Here is a 12,971-nt window from a genome sequence, read left to right as displayed (position 1 = left end):
TTTATCATTGAATACCATTTGCAGAAAATAATTTATTTTATCCCAATATGGTTTAATCAAATGGCATTCGTAGAACATATGTTGCCAGTCTGCTTTTATTGATAAATCACATCTCCAGCAGCCAATATTTTTCTTAAACATAAGTTCCATTTTATGAGGGGTTACATAAGATCTGTGTATGAATTCCCATGCAAAAAGTCTCCAATGTAATGAAAGTGATGTCTGCTTTGGAGAGAGAAGAATTAGTTTTTTATCTCTGTCATTTGGCATATGTCCATTAACTGATCTATAATAATTCCATATTTTGTCATTATTATGCATTTTTATTTTTTTGTTTGTTTTATAAATAGATGATAAGTATCCCTTTCCAGTAATGAGATGATTCATTAGTAATATTATATGTTCTATAAGGTTAGGAACATTTTGTCTTATTGATGGTTGCATTGTTTCTTGTTTGCTTAATATATACTGTCTTAATACTTGTACATGTAACCATGAACTATCTTCCATATTTAATTTCTGTTTAATCTGGTCTATTGTCAGAGGTCTTCCAGAGTTTAGCAATTGATTCCAATATATTAATCCCTTCTCTTTAAGCATGTTGACTACTTCCATATTAAATGTTATTATATTACCTTGTGTGTACGCTACTGGATATAAAAGAAATGGCCATGCTTTAATATCAGGATTGCTATTAATAAGATTTTGGAAAATTTTTAATGTATAAGTAATGTATTTGGAACTTATATTTTTATTCTTATGTATCATCATATATTCCTTCATCAGCCATAGAAAATTGTTTGGTATGAAATCTGTATACTTATTTGCTACTACAAATCCTGATTTTGACCAGATTCTCTCATGAACTAGCTTCCATTTTGATGTATATTTTGTATTTAGCCATAATGATATTGTTTTAATAATGGATGAATGCAAATATATTTCTATGTCTGGTAAACCTATGCCACCTATATCCCAATCATCTAGATGATACTTCATAGCTATCCTTGGCTTTTTTGGATACCATAGGAATCTTACCATTAAATCATTTAATTGTTTTAGGTGCGATTTAGCTGGTGGCAAAGAACAAGCTTGTAATGACATAAAGAATTTTTGGAAATATGATCATTTTAATTATATAAAGCCTTTCTTCCATTGAAAAGAAGAATTTATTCCATCTTTGTATTAGATTTTTAATATTATTTAAGGTCTCTTTATAATTTGTTTCAATTGTAGTATCTAGGTTGTTAGTTATTATAATTCCCAAGTATTTAATTATATTATCGGTAGAGATATATTATGGTAGCCATATAAAAGCCCTTTACATCATCTACATATACATACCTCCTGGAAACAATATACCAATTGTAGAAGACTTTCTCAATTGGGTTTCCATCAACTACCCCCAAGAAACTATAATTCTTGGTGACTTAAATATCGACTGGAATACTATTAATACTGACAATCCCACCTCTCATATTAACCTAAATGGTTTTACTCAAACCATTAACTCAACAACAAGGCTTAATAGGTCAAGTATGAAGCAGGCTATTTTAGACTGGATTCTCATAAGCAAAGTTAACATCACATATAAAGTTGGGACTATGCCTGATGACCTCAGTGATCATTGCTTAACTTACATTACAAGAGAGAAGACTGATTATCTCCACCTCCCTAATATAAGACAAATACGTTCTACTAAACACTTTAAAATCGACTTATTTCAAAACGAACTCAGAACTTGTAACTGGAACCCCTTAAAGACTCTTCCACTTAATGAAGCAGTATTATTCTTTAATTCTACTTTCCTTTCTATTTTGGACAAACATGCTCCTGAGCGTACTATTAGAATAAAATCTAATACAGCCCCTTGGCTCTCAAATGAAACTAAAAAACTAATCCTCTCTAAAAATAAGGTCTGGAACAAATGGAGATCCCATAGAATCAGCTCTGATTTTCTTCACTTTCGCCAACTTAGAAATCTTACCAAAAAAGCTATACTCACTGACAAAAGAAAGTTCTACTGCAACCTACAAGAAACCAACTTAAATAAACCCAAACAATTTTGGTCCTCAATCAATAGACTCCTTTCACCAGGAACAGCCAAAACTCCTTCTCCACAAAATGCTGACCCAGACACCCCTCTCCAAACTGCAAATGCTTTTAACTCATTCTTTACTGAAACTATTCAATCTCTCGCTAGACAATTAAACACTAATAACTTCTATCCTCCTAATAATGAAGTAAACTCTTCCTACTACTTCTCTCTACAACCCATCCCTACCTCTTTCATCTATAAACTTATTCTCAAACTGAAACCTTGTACCCCCTCTGCCAACAAGCTCCCTTCCCTTTTTCTGCAAAAGGTAGCCAAAGAAATTGCTTACCCAATTTCTATACTCATAAATAGGACCATCCAAGAGGGAACCATCCCTCATATCTGGAAAATCTCTCATATGATCCCTCTACACAAAGGCAGTAACTCTATTGACTATTCTAACTTCAGACCTATTGCTCTTCTTTCTCCTTTAGCAAAAATGATGGAGAAATGTATTCATCAGCAACTTGTACAGTACCTCTCTCTTCACAATATTATAGCTAACTGTCAACATGGCTTTAGACCTCACCATAGCACCACCACTGCCCTCCTTTCCTTTGTAGATACCATTAACAGCAATTGCAACAATAATCTATTCTCTTCTTCCTTATTCATTGACCTTTCTAAAGCTTTTGACATGGTCAACCACTCTTCTTTAATTAGCATTCTTGAATCCCTCTCATTTGATAACCTTGCCATCAAATGGTTTACGTCATATCTCAGTAACAGACAACAAGCCGTTTGTTGGGAAAACCACATCTCCTCCTTACTGCCCATTACTATTGGAGTCCCTCAGGGCTCCATTCTTGGTCCTCTCCTCTTCTCCCTCTATATTAATGATCTCCACTCTGTAATTCCTCAAGCTACCTGCATTCAATACGCAGATGACTCCACTATCATTTGCTCAGCATCCTCCTCTTCAGATCTAATCTCACTACCTCAAACTATGTTCAACACAGTAGAAACATGGTTCACTAGATGATACCTACTTCTCAATGCTAAAAAAAACAAACTTCTCCTCTTCACCCCCACCACTGCATCTCTCCACTATACTTCACCATCTCCTCAATCAACAACACTGTCATCTCTCCTGACCCCACAACTAAACTACTAGGAATAACCATTGATAACAATCTCTCTTTTGACCAACACATCAACAACACCATCAAATCAGTTAACAGAAAAATAGGATCATTATACCGTATTAAACCATTTCTCACCCCATCTACTAGAGCTACTATTGCTCACTCCCATCTCATATTTACTCTCTTTTACGCCTCCCCTATCTTCACCAACCTCAAGAAAACTAACCTAAACAAACTAGCAACTTGCTACAATAACATTGCCCGCTTTGCCACTGGTAACCCTTTTAGAACCCATCACTGCCACAATTTGAAACACTTAGGCTGGCTGGAACTACAAAACTATCTTATTATCTCACAACTTACTATTGCCCACAAATTACTGTACCAACCTACCAACACCCCTATACTTTCACAACTTTTACTCCCTTATAACAATCTTACCTCTCTTCGTTCCTCTTGTAAACTTATGACCAAACCCATAAAGGCCCACAACGTAGCTGGTGACTCTCTTTTCACCAATACTGTAGGAAGAGCATGGAATTTGCTGCCCAAGGAGTTAACTCTAATCTCATCCTTACCTCTTTTCAAACATATCAAACTGTACTTCCAAAACCACTGGCTTTGTTCTTGTAGTACTGCAGGCTAACTTCCGTCTCTCCACCCTCTCTTTTCCTTTTACCCTTCTTTTGCTTATTAATTAGCAACTACCCTGTCTCTTTTCCCTTGCTGTCCCACTATGCTCTGACCTACTTCTCCCATCTCTCCCACCTCCTCCTGACTGTCTTCCTTCTTTTCCTCTCTCTTCCTAACCCCTGCCTCTTCCCTTTTATTCATCTTACATTCTCCTTCTACTACTCTACCCTTCTGAGCTTCAACTGTTATCCATATGGCAAATGCCTTATTGCATAACCTTTATGTACTAGGTAAAATGCTTTGAAACTGACCACACATTATGTATGATATTAAACTGTTTGAGTTCCTTAATGTATGTTGATTTTATTAACAAAATTGATTTATATTTCTATTTTTATTGTATGTCTTTATTAACAATATGTCTGTCTATCATTATTATGTTATGTGTGGAGCTTTTCTCCCCGGGCCTCTACTGAAAATGGGCATATATCCAGCTAGACTAGCCCGGTCAACAAATGTAAAATAAAATAAATAAATAAAATATTTTTTATTTAGATCTTTTTTATTAGTATTTATAAGCAATACATTTGTTTTGTTCTCATTAAATTTAAGACTTGAAAAGTTTTGAAAGTTTTGAATTGAGTCCCATAATGCTTTTAAACTGCTATTATTATTTTTTAAGGTAATTAAAATATCATCAGCAAAAAGTTGAATTTTAAGCTTTAGGCTGTTGTCTAGTTGTATTCCTTCAATATTTTTATCCATACGCATATTATTTGCTAAGGGTTCAATGACTAGCGCAAACAATAACGGAGAAAGAGGGCAGCCTTGTTTTGTGCCCTTAGTTATTTTAATAGATTTAGACAGGCAAGATCCCAGTTTTATATAAGCCAATGATTTTTCATATAATGATTTTGTTAACAAAGTGAAGTTGTTTGAGAAGCCATATTCTTCTAAAACTAACCACAGATAATCCCAGTTCACTGAATCAAATGCGCTATTTATGTCTAAGCTAATAACATTACTTTTGTTTTTTGTGACATTTATATAATCAATTAAGGAAAGAATTCTTTTAATGTTGTCATAAGTGTTCTTATCTTTTATAAAACCTGTTTGATCCTCCTCTATCAAAAGTGGTAGTAACTGTTTTATTCCAGCAGCATGTATTACCATAAAAATTTTATAATCTATATTAAGAAATGAAATGGGTCTGTATGATGAACATTCACTGGGATCTTTATTTTGTTTCAGAATTGGTGATATTAATGTGTACTTCCAAAAAGGAGGAATGTCTTTACCATTTTTAACTGATGTAAAGACATTCAATAACAACAGCAAAGCCTCATTTGATAGTAATTTAAACATTTATGGGGTGATATTATCTATACCTGGAGCTTTGTTTAATTTTAGCTTATTTACTTCAGCTTTAAGTTCTGTCATTGTTATTTGTTTATCTATTAGTTGTACCTGCTCCTCTAATAACCTAACTTTAACATTGTTTTTGAGAAAAGCTTTCAATACTGAATGTGTTTCTGTTTTCTCATTTTGATTATTAAGTTTATGAAAAAATAGCCTAAAAGCTTCTAGTATTCCTTCTAAATCAGATACTTTCTTTTTGGTTTCTATATTATGTATTTCCTTGATTTGATTTGTTTTTATAATCTTTTTAGTCCTATTTGCTATTCTTCGTTGGTTTTTAGGGTTCATTGAATAGTAACATAGTTTATTTTTTTCTAAGTTGATCATTGTTTTGTGGTGTAGCGTCTCTAAGTATTTTTTATTAGTATCTTCTAGTTCTTTTATTAAGTTGGTGTTTCCATTTTGAATATCAAGCTTTAAATTATCTACTTTTGACTGTATTTCCATTAATTCCTTATTCCACTGTTTTTGTTTATTTTTATACCATCCCACCGCTCTTCCATATAGGTATGCTTTCAATGCATCCCATATATATATTTCAGATACATCTTTTGTAAGATTGATATCTAGGAATGTTTGTGTCTCTTTAATATAAAATTCCTTAAAATCTTTGAGATTTGTTATGTAAGATGGTATTCTTGTTACTGATATCCTTCTCTTGAAACATAAGTCTATCTCAAACGTTATGGTGTTATGGTCCGAAAATGGACATGAAATTGTCTTGACTTTATTTAATTTAGAGGTTAAATCCTTTGTTATGTACACTCTATCTATTCTAGAGTATGTATTATGCCTATGGGAAAAATGTGTAAAGAATAGTGAATCTGGGATAGCATACTCATTTATGTCAGCTATATTAAAAGTTTCAACAAACTCAGAAGACAACTTTGTTAAAGGTGATCTCTTATGTGTAGTTTTAGTCAGTTTCTTTTATAATGCAATTGAAATCTCCAGTTATGATTAAATTGCCTTTGGTATATTATACAATGTCTTCTAAGTGTTGTTTGGCCCCTCTAATACCTAGTCCTGGTATCCAATAAATATTCACTAATGTATATATCATTTCATTGATAGATATTGTCACTAGACAAAACATTCCTGAGTTGTCATGGAACGTGTTTATGATTTTAGGCATTAAAGTAGTGTTTTTCCACAAAATTGCTACTCCCCTTCACTTCTGATTATAGGTGGAACTTACTAGTATTGTATAATTTTTATTGTTTATTTTATTTATGTCTTCCTGTGTAAGGTGTGTTTCCTGTAAAAATACTAGTTGTGCTTCACATAGCTTTAAATATCTATAAAGACTTCCCCTTTTGCAGCTATTATTTAAACCATTTACATTAAGAGATATACATTTTGCAATTGGATTTATATTAGCTTTGCTTTTATCCATATTCATATACTCGTAACAATGTGTAGATGTGTGTACATGAAGAGAATCACTTATTCTTTCTTCTTCCAACAGTATTACAATAGATTATAGACACCCAATAAAAGTAAATTACAAGATAATAACTGAGAACAATATAAGATAAACAACCACCAAACCCCTCCATGAGAAAAAACATCTCATCCTTGAATGATCAAATCATTCAATCGATCTCTCTAAGTCTGCATTTCAGCATCCTCCCCCGGCCCCGCCATGTGGTAGTTTTATAATGAAAAGTATCTTATATATCTTTTAAGTATACATGTGTCTGTCTTTGCAGATTACTTAAATACAGTCTTTATCTATTTTTAATATTTTATAAAACACTAAGGCAACACAACTATACATAGATTTAATACTTAACTATTTGGTTTTGTTTAAATTGTAAAGGAAAATCTTTTATTTTAATATATCTTTTGTGTAGCAATAACGGTTTTGCATCTTAAAAATAATATGCTTGCTGTCTATCTCCCTTATAGTGTGAGTGGCATTCATAGGTATCAAATTTATTGTAATGGTCTACCTATATGTATATATATATATATATATATATATATATATATATATATATATATATATATATATATATATATATATACATATACATACATACATACATACACATACACACACACACATATATATATATATATATATATATATATATATATATATATATATATACACACATACACACATACACACATATATGCATACATACATAAAAAAAATGTTAAGCATTATATGCATCAGTTAACCATACCACAAGTTGATTAAATCAGAAAGTATCCGTAACAATGAATATAACGTTACATTTGTATTGTCATTTATCAGTAATCTTATAGTTTTCTTTTAATTCAAAAAGTCATATTTTAGTGGTATGAATGCTACTAATTTGTTTTTGGCATTGGTATTATATAGTTTAAGACTATATTTCTTAGCAATTCCTATATATTTATTAGTGCCACTGGCATATTTCATCGCTAGTGTACCACATATGTCATATGTCAAATAGCAACTCATACTCCTTATGATATTACAGGATTTATCTGCAGCGTTATAACTGTAAGGTTGGAAAATATGAGAAGCAAAGTAGGCTTTAAATATGCTATAACACAATTGTTTGGTACTTATTACTGTCAACTCTTCTACATACACAGGAAAAGATAACCTTATATGACCATCAACCATTTTCCTTCATTTTCCTCTTCATCCTTCTATTCTCCATTTTTAATAAATATTTGTTTCTATTGTGGCTTTTTTGAATTTAGTGAGGGTACTCCATATCATATTATAGATAATATACAATGTTCAAACAGAGAACATGCCCAATATAGAGACATATTCTCAACTCAAGTGGTCCACACCATATATTTATAACACTGCAGTCAGAAATATACTAATGAATATGCAATAACTAGCAGCTTTGCAGCATGTGTGTGTCTCATATTAAAAAAAATAGATAGCACGCTCTTGTTTTATAATTAACAAATGCACACAGCCTGATATTTACTTTCATAGACAGAAATTAGACCTGTTACTTATATGCATATCAGGTACCAACAGCAATATGTTAGTAAATGCCTATGCTATTCAAATCATATTTTAATGCTGATTGATACGAAATGTAGCTGACAATGGCTTTAGCATTTGTGATGTTATATAATATATATTCAGTATTATAAGTAAAAGTATGTTGCATGTCTATTTGCAATCTAAGGTTCAAGGCTGATCAATTTAGACATACAAGACAATCTCTTTAGCCTTGGTTATATAATGGGAGTTACTGTGTCTCTACACAACCATTCATTTTCAGTGAGGATATTCAATATTAATATAACTTGCCTTTAATAAAAGCATACTTATAATTCAGCAGTTCTTTCCTATATATATATATATATATATATATATATATATATATATATATATATAACAATATCATAAGCAAGTCTGAGATTTTTTCTTGCTCATTACTGCTTAATGACTGTGCTACTTGAACAATTTAATATTTACAGAGTATCTTAATAATTCAACAGCAACTCCTTTTTACCCTTAAAATGCCTAATAACACATAGCTACATTCATGAACCTTAATTGACTTAGTATCTTTAAGGTTGAGTACACTAGCTGCAGTGTGTTTACAAATATGTTATATAGTTCCAGTCAAGGACTTAAATATATTAAATGTTTATAAAATTAAGTTGAATTATAGTAATTTACGTGGGTGATCTTATCAGAAAAGATTATAGTAAAGTCTGTATGTGTTAACTATTCATACAGTTTCTTCCAAGTGATATACATCCTTTTAAGCTTTGTGTGCTGTGTATGTGTACAATTCAAAATGAATAACAAATATTACAATATAATAAAACGTCATCTATGTGTTGATACCTTCTAAATTCATTAGGTACTTCAGTGTACTTTTAATATTTGTTAAAACTGTAAAAGCACTTTGCCATCTCATAAATAGTGTGCTGGTTACTTTAAGTAGCTTAGGAGCTGACACCACACCCATACTTGTCTTGTTTTAGTGCTGACATCACTCATGACTGTTTACTTTCATTTTGTGCTGTTAGAAGGTTTAACACACTGTAATGGATTCTAACTGAAGAAATTTCATTCAGGGGTGGTAAAATAAGAGTTCCCAGCTCGTGACCATGGCGGGAAGACAAAAAGAAATTAAGTGAAGTTTTTAGGGCTTTTTTTAAACTGAACATCTTTTTTTAAACTGAACACCAGCTCATTAAACTTCTATTAGTTTTCTTAACATTAAGGGCAGATATACAAGCCAAACAGTTGTTTGTTAGTCAAAAAGGCACTTTTAGCATCAAAGAATAGATAATTACTTTTCAAGGCACTTTTTGACAGTTATTACTATCAGTTTTTATATATTATTATGTGTATTAAATACATCAGTTTAGATATTTCATGCAGCTTACTGTAAATAATATAAAAAGGAATCATGCTCATTTAAACACATCACATTAATATGTCAGTGTAAATCCATCATATTCTATACTAGCAGTAAAAGGCAGGTAATTTATAAATGAACTATCTAAACATCATTTAGAGTTAGAAAAATCATGACTGTAAGTATTTACACTGTAATAGAGAAAGATATGTTACCTTGCTTTCTTTAAGGTTGTTTCCTTTAGTTATAAAATGTCCTGCTTATCTTGTATTTATATTGTTTCAAAGACTGACATGTGTAAAGCATGAATGCTTTCAAATAACTTTTTTGCCTTACAGAGCAAATAGAAGACAATAATGTTTGTGTTTTTCATATGTCTTTTATCGTTTCTTCTTCTTCTTGTCAGCAGTGCTCCATTCATTTTTTTCTAAGTGACGCTTAACCCCAAATTGGGAGAAATCCATTTCTTCCACATTATCCAAGGTTTTATTAGTTGAAAGATAAGAAACTTTTGCTTGCAGAGTGTCAAAAGTTTTAGGACCTTCAGTAAAAAATATTTTTATTCTTGCAGGGAACAGCAAGTGGACTTTAAGTTGTCTTTTTTTTCAATTCCTTTATCAGAGGGAGACATTATTTTCTTGCAGTTATAACTCCAGCAGAATAATCATTATCAAATCTGATTATGTTGTCTTTGTATTTAACTGGAGAAGTTGACCATGCTGTTTTTAAAATAAGTTCCTTGCCCTGTGATGAAAAAAACTTTACTATTATTGATCTCGGGTGATTTTTTGATTTGATGGTTGATGAAGCAGCTCTTAAGGATCTGTGGGCTCTTTCAATTCCATAAGAAAGAGCTTCAGGCAATTTTAAAACTTCTGGTAACCAGGTAGTAAGGAAAGTCACCATGTTATCTCCCTCTGTTTTCTCTGGTAGCCCATAGATGTGAAGGTTATTTCATCTGGACCTGTTTTCTAGATCCTCTATTTTATTTTGTAATGAAGCATTTTGTTGTGATAAGAAATGTAGCTGAAGATCTTGTTCTGAGAGTCTGCCCTCAGTATCATTTAAGGATCTCTCTATGTCAGCTATTTGAGACTTCTGTTGCATCATTATTTCTTGTAGTTGCTGTATTTGTTTTGTAGATCTCTCCTCAAAAGTGTCCAGTTTGGTATTCATTTTGTCAAATTTCACTGACAAGTCTTGTATAGCATTTAATAAAGACTGTATCTCCTTTTTCATCATCTGGTCCTGTGTGGTATGCTTAGAAAAGCTCATTTTCAGTAGATTCAGATACCTTCCTTCTTGTTTTTGACAGGAAAAATAATGTTTAAAGCCAAATTTTTTGCACTGACTCCTAGAGATATTAGTAGAAGTAATTCAACAAAATAGGTTTGTCTACAAGATCTAGTTTTTAAAAATTCCTGTCAGAAATATCTTTTGAGTGCAGAGCTGAGAAAAGATGCTGCCAACCAGTCTACTTCCTAGCCACGCCCCCTCCAGCATGAATTTTCTGAAGGGTGTGAGATCTAAAACTCAAATATCTGTTATTTTCTGACTTCAATCTTTAACGATTAGCCAATAATTTGACAGAAAACCACAATTTTATGAAAAACAGACCAAAAATATAAGGCAAAAATCTGGACATTCTGTCAAAATCTGTATAATTGATCGGTATGGTACCATTTTGCTCCATGACCATACTTGAGTCAGTGGATGTAGCTACTTCAGAAACAATGGAATGCAGGATGCAGCACTGTAGGCCACGAAGTATTCGGTTTTCTTATTCTTCCTGCACAGCAACATTGAACAATGCTTGCTGGTCCTATATGGTGGTCCACTGCAGAAGGTAGATGCCTGTCATGAGTTTGCCAGGATGGTGATTCAAGAGACTAGCATCAACAGTTCTGGTTACCATTGCAGGAACTGGTATAGATATCTGTTGTGGTACCACCCTGACCAGCTTTATCAGTGAGTGGCAGAGGTAAAAGAAAGAAAGCTGCATGTATTGTATGTATGTCCTTTTTTTACATGTATACACAGGAGTGCATACTCACACTTCTTAACTGTCCAGATTTTTGCAAAATGTCCAGATTTTTCCTACTTATTTTTAGTCTGTTTCTTATTAAATATGTGGTTTTCTGGCAATACATTGAGTATTGATGTCACTAAATAATAACATACAGTTGATCTTCAGATGTCATTACTTTCAAAAAATACATATATAAAACCTGTTATACTAGCAACTTTCTAAATTTATAACATCAGTATTTAAAATCTGTTCCTATTTTTGGGTTTTTGTCCCCCCATTATATTTGTCTGTGTCTATATTTCTTGTGCTGAAAGGTTGAGAACTATAGCGCATACTTTTGTTTTTGCGTGGCAGATGGGTAACAGTTTAAAATGACTGGATGTTGCAAACGGTGGGCACAATTTTCCAGCAGTGGGATGTGTATGACATTTATATCAGTCAACTATATGGATGGGACTGTGTTAATAATTATATAATATCCATTTGTCAATTAAGTCGGCCCACTGGGCACACCAGTAGCTTTTCAGGAACAACCACAAAGCAATGCCTGTTTAAGTGACTTACTCAAGGTCACACAGTAGGCAAATGAGGGTGGAGGGAATTGAGCCCTTACCATAGGAACTACGGCTCTCAGCCTTAACCCCCTGAACCAGCTGACAGGCATAGCAGCATATATATGAAATATTTTTTCTCCACTGAGTTGAGCTTCTGCTGGTCTAGTTATACACAAAGAGGAAGAGACTCCATACTCACTGGCATCTGTGTCATCAGATATATATGGTGCTGGATCACCAGGATTGCCAGATCTGTATCTCATCATGGAGACAATGGTTTCCTTCCTTCCTTCCTTTCTAGAGGTGACCTGTGGACCCACTACTTCCCCCTATGCCCATTGTTTTGTGGGGGTGAAGGTTCCACTTTTGAAAGTAGGGTAAAAGGTCCCGCAGTGGTTTCTGGCATCAGATATTAAGGCAGATAGCTGATTAGGTATAGCAACTAGATTCCTGTCTTGGCAATGCGAAGTAGCCTCAGCATGGCTTCTGTAGTCTCATGGTTCTGGTAGGCCCTGCATATCAGTCCAGAGAAATAACTGTTATGAAACTTTGGCCATGAAGGTCAGGGATGCATGTAGCTGTTGCTCACTGCCATCCAAACATGACACTATTTCCATCCTTGCACTTTCATCCCCTGCCCATTATGTATCATTCTCCACTCAATGCTCATTGTGTGGCCTGTCACATCAATACTGGTCTAACCTCTCCAGGTCTGTATCCATCTGCAGCCCACCAGATATTTTCTGCCTTATCTGTCTTCCTCTGCTATTTTCCACTATCCCACTATCTCATCCACTGTCATCACACACA

This window comes from Protopterus annectens, chromosome 8.part0, assembly GCF_019279795.1.
Source record: "Protopterus annectens isolate FY-2018-M chromosome 8.part0, PAN1.0, whole genome shotgun sequence".
In the NCBI taxonomy this organism is placed as follows: domain Eukaryota; kingdom Metazoa; phylum Chordata; order Ceratodontiformes; family Protopteridae; genus Protopterus; species Protopterus annectens.
This window is presented reverse-complemented; position numbering follows the sequence as displayed.